Raw genomic sequence first — 5,430 nt, 5'->3', positions numbered from 1 at the left:
CTGAAGCTGGAGAGACAGACTGGATCTCTGATCATCACAAACATCACAACTCAACACGCTGGACGTTATGAATTAGAGATAAATGGAAAAAAAACTGTCAACAAAAACATTCAGTGTTTCTGTCTTTGGTGAGTAACAATATGGTTCAGTCTTTTAAACATTCTTGATTAAGTAAAGGAATATATCAGGTTCAATAAAAGTTAAGTTTATGCAGCTGCTTTTTCAGCCACGCATCCCTTAAGAAAGAAAGAAAGAAAGAAAGAAAGAAAGAAAGAAAGAAAGAAAAAGAACAAAAGAACTTAGATTAATTCTCTGGTTAAAACTGGGGTATTATTTGAGCTGTAAAGAGTTTTAAATCATTGTTACGCCCGTTTTAGGGTGTTGTATATGTCTACGGCCATTTAAGTATTTTATTTGAGTATTTTAACATTTACAGATCTGCTGCATTTACTTAAATTGTGAAAGTGTCTCTCTCTCTATATTTTTTACAATTATTATGCTGCAAATGCTATGAATTTAGTATAAATTGTACTACAACCATAAAAATATTGTAATGTTTAATCATTTTATATCTTCATTTGATAGAAACACTCACCTTGTGTCAGCACACTACACCAAAAACAAGATTGTTGTGTACATGCATTTTTACTGTTTGTTCTCTTATTTTTCAGCCCATCTGCCCGTTCCTAACATTACCAGAAACTTTTCACAAAACTTATCATCATCATCATCATCATCTTCATCATATTGTTCATTGTTGTGTTCAGTGGTGGATGTGGGTCATGTGACTCTCTCCTGGTACAAAGGAAACAGTTTATTGTCCAGCATCAGTGTGTCTGATCTCAGCAGAAGTCTCTCTCTACCTCTGGAGGTGGAATATCAGGATAAAAACACCTACAGCTGTGTGATCAACAATCCCATCAGAAACCAGACCACACATAACATCAGTGAACTCTGTCCAACATGTTCAGGTAAGTCTATTGTGCATGAGTTTATGCCTGTGGTTGAGCTGAGCGGATCTCAGTTTCATGTTTTTATTCCTCAGACTCTGTCCACTGTTGGCTGTGATCCGATTGGTCATCACTGCTCTGGTGGCGTGGCTGCTGCTGTTGTTCTGGTTTATGACATCAGATCCAGAAGAGCTGAACAAGATTGAATATATATTCCCACATCTAGAATCTAAATCCGATACTAGCACAGTTTTTTTAAATCAATGTAGAATTTCTAGACTTCTCTGTGTTGACCTTATTCTGTCCCTCTATGTTCAATAGAATTGTATTAGTTCGCTAGTGCATTTCTTTATTTTCCCACTAGGGGTCAGTATCTCTTTTAGTGTTTTTGGCTGTTCTTCTTCGATTATATTTTGCATTCACTGCGCTCTGTTGGTGATGTGTTGAGGCAGCAGGAAAAAAGTTTGTTACACGCAGATGTTCTCGGAAACGTTTTGGTGCTTTACAATGTTTTTGTGCCTTCCGAGTGGCTCAACAATACATAGGTGTCATTTACACTGGGGACGCTGGGGACATGTCCCCACCACTTTTTGAAATGGCTGATTTGGTCCCCACCACGTTTTGAAAGCATGTGGGTAAAATGTTCTAAAAAATCAAGCGACCCAAGAAAGTTAAAGGTATTACTTTGCCACAAAATAAAACATGCAATGCAGTTTAGATTCAGAAGAAACATGTAATAAAAAAACATTGTCCAGAAGACAGTAACTTAAACAAAAAAACTAATTAACTTGTGACATTCTAGGTAAACTGACCCACAAAACAGCATGCGCCGATCAGTAACCTTGAACAAAGTCTTGACACAGTTTAAAGTTTCAGTATACATTCTCTCTCTGTGAACATGACAAACAGCCACACTGTTTGAGTCGGGATTTGTTGACATTGGAAGAGCGCAGGCCAGGTTCTTCAGGCGTCTCAAGGCACTGACGCTTCTCTCTGCTTCAGCAGATGAAAAGGCAGGAAGTGAGCACGAGCAACATACGCAGAAGTCCACTTCTGTAGCAGGTTTTGTAGGTGTAATTGGCAGTGAACATGGCCCAAAATGTTACCCGAGACCTAATCCTTTTACAGTAGGCTACACTATCACCAGTGGAGCCCCACTAATATTTTAATAGGGGTGGCCAGAATGAGGCCACAGTAAATCTTGGGGTGGCGCACACACACAAAAAAAAAAAAGAAAAAAAAATTAAGGCGTTTCCAATATTGACAAAAAAAATCTATCTCTGTGATTTCTGGGATTTTCTCGATAACGATAAAATAGACAATATTTTGCTGAGTGTGTCGTTTTGCTGATATCGTATTTCCAATTGTGCTGACAGCTGGACTCCGAATTTTTTATTTTTACCTTTACACCATTTTTGTCTAAAAGGTGTTGCCCCATCTTTGTAGGTCAAATATTTGCATTTTGAGGGATTTCTACCAGCAAATGCCAATCAGTAATCAAAAAATTGATCTTTGCAATGCAGAGAAAACAGAAGCTGCAGCCTGAAGTGCCATTTAGATGTTTTTTACACAACTGTTTAATGCAGCTCTGTGGGACCTGGAATACTTTAACCTGCAGTTACAATGAATAAATAAAAAAAACCCCAATAAATGTTTTGATATTTTAACATAAAAATTGACAACTGATGTTTGAACTTTGAAATTATTTAAAAAAAAAATGAAAAAGGTACCATTAAATGTTGAAAATTACAACTGCCAGCAGGTGGCGAGAGTCCACTGTATCAAGTTAGTCATTGCAATTGAAACCGAATCATTTAAACGGTTTTGATTCAGTCAAGAACGAAACACTATCACGTTGCCTCAGATACTCAAAACAGTGGCTGTGTTTGGATGATTTTTTGTTTTTAGAAATAGAGCAAAAAAAGGGAATATGTTGTCTAAAACCTAAGTCCTCTTTGATAATTAAGCTTATTGTTTTAATTACTTTGTATCTCAATATCACATTTGGTAGTTATGCTGACTTTTGGCGAACAAAAACGTCACTCTTCGTGTGATAGTAACTATATTGAAAATCTAATCTGATAAATTGTCTGCCCCATATATCTTGAAATAATTAGATAATTCTAAATTTCGCAGTGAAAGAACGCACTAAATGCGTTATGCGAACTAGACTCTAGCACCATCGCGTAATGTATGCGCGCACTGTTTTTGTTGACTGGGGAGGGCGAGGCGAAGGGCAGCAACTATGGTGGCGCCAATCTGCAATATTTTTTGGTGGCTGCAGCCGGTGCTTAAACGATTGTGAAACGGTTCTTGTGGGGGGGTGGGGAATTTACATTCGGCATTTAAATTAACAGTACTCCACTGCCAAATCATCCTAGGGGTGGATGCATCTGGTCCATTTTTAAAGACTGTTTAATTGGGTGATTATACCAAGGTGTGCCAGAGTTTATACAGTGGTGGCCATGCGCCACCCCTTGGGCGCCCCTGGATAAATATCAAAAACCTACAGCTAAGCAACAGTCTACAACGTGTTTAGGAAAACTGACTATTGTTCATTAGATAATAGATGTAATCAGCAGGTCCCTACTGTTTAAATCATAATGTAACGTGCCTTAGATGGACTGATTAACTAGCTAGCCAGCTAGGAAATAGCTAGTTTTGCAAAACATATTTCTTATTGCTGGATTTTACAGTAGGCTCCATAATCAGATCATCACTTACAGTACAGCGCTGTTTGCTAAAGTAGTTTTGTAATGTCATCCGCCCTTCTTCCCCCCCCCCCCCCTTTTGGACAGTGTGAAGTTGGGTTTGCTGTAAATTCGGCTACTGCCGTCGATCCCACGCCGGTGTGATTAACGGGTCAGTGCAATACGGATCAACTGATAAATTCCAATTGGCTTTTCTCGCGTTGACGGCGCTGAGCCACGACAGGAGCTTAGAGCTGTCCATATATCACAACTTGTTTCAGTGTTTTCAACCACATAATGTTTATTTTAGGTTTCAGACATATATACCTAAAAACCAATTCATTTAGAGTTTGTAAAATGTACCACCGATGTCAAAGGAAGAGGCAATAATAATCCTTTCAATTATAATTAGACGCTTATTCATATCAGATACACATTGTGTAAAGTAACTTTAAAGTTTACTCTTATTCTTCTCCCAGTTCACCAGCCACTTACTTTTATGTATTTCAGGAGAAGTGGATGAATTCACGTGTTGTAAATCCAACAGACCCGATTCTCTGAACTGCGTCTGCGGCACAAATCTTGCATACAGCTCAACTAACGCGATCGTTATAAAGGTGTTTAAACAGCAAAACACTTCAACTTGCATATATTTGACAATCGGAATATCAGTTATTTCATGCTATATCTAAAAAAATATGTGAATATTTTGAATAAAAAATGAAAAATGACAAAAGCAGATCATCATTCATTCAGCTCTATTGTTACTGCGGTGTGTCACGTGACAAGCAATGACGCGTCACCATGGAAACCATAAAGCGACACATTCTAAATAAAGGTTGCCTTGAAAAACTCACGGGGTCAGCCATAATATTTTAAACTTACGTGTGAAAGGGTTAAATGTTTAGCTAGCTAAGTTACTCCATTTTTCTAAAATTTATTATCCTGTGCAGTGTTGCCGTATTGGGCGGGTTTCTTTTTTTTTTTTGTCCCCACCACTTTTCAACACAAACTGACGCCCCTTTGGGCGGGTTTCTTTTTAGTATAGCCTACACAGTATCGGATTTGGACCGATACCCGATCCGCAGAAATTGCCTGGATCGGAGCCGATACCGATCCCGAGTATCGGATCTATGCATCCCTAGAAGAGAACCAATAAAAACCAACACATGTGATTGAATTAAATTTAGAGTCGTTTTAATTTTAAAAATGCGTTCCCACACTGTGATTATCATATATGTAGGACATCATTCATTTGAACAAAAGCCGGTAAGAGCGGAAGTCAACTCAACAATAACATCTTTATGTAAATAACGTCGACTATAACTGTAGATGTGTGCAAACAGTGATCTGTCACCAGATTTGTGTATTTAACAACATGAAGTGCATTAACATTAAGCCACATGAAGGATTCCCAAACTGGGCTGCATATTGGGGGTTGGTTAGTTTAATGAAAAGCTAATAATTAAATCATAAAAATTTAAAATACATTTAAAATACTTTTTAACTAACAATAGCATGAATCAAAATAAAACATTTAGGCTTATTTTACTTTATTTGTTTATCTGCATATCATGTGACCATTAACCAATGTCAGAGGAACATGCAAATGTGATACTTCAATGTGACCATTAACCAATGTCAGAGAACATGCAAATGTGTTACTTCATTATTATCTTATTACATTCAAACTTCAAGTAAATCTATTATGTGAAAGAGGTTCGGAAATAATGTAAATTTGTGCATTTTAATGTGCCTGAAAGACAAAAGCCTTCTAATGACGTATAGCA

This window comes from Cyprinus carpio, chromosome B22, assembly GCF_018340385.1.
Source record: "Cyprinus carpio isolate SPL01 chromosome B22, ASM1834038v1, whole genome shotgun sequence".
Classification (NCBI taxonomy): Eukaryota; Metazoa; Chordata; class Actinopteri; order Cypriniformes; family Cyprinidae; genus Cyprinus; species Cyprinus carpio.
The sequence above is the reverse complement of the archived record's forward strand: the minus strand, read 5'-3'. Positions refer to the sequence as shown.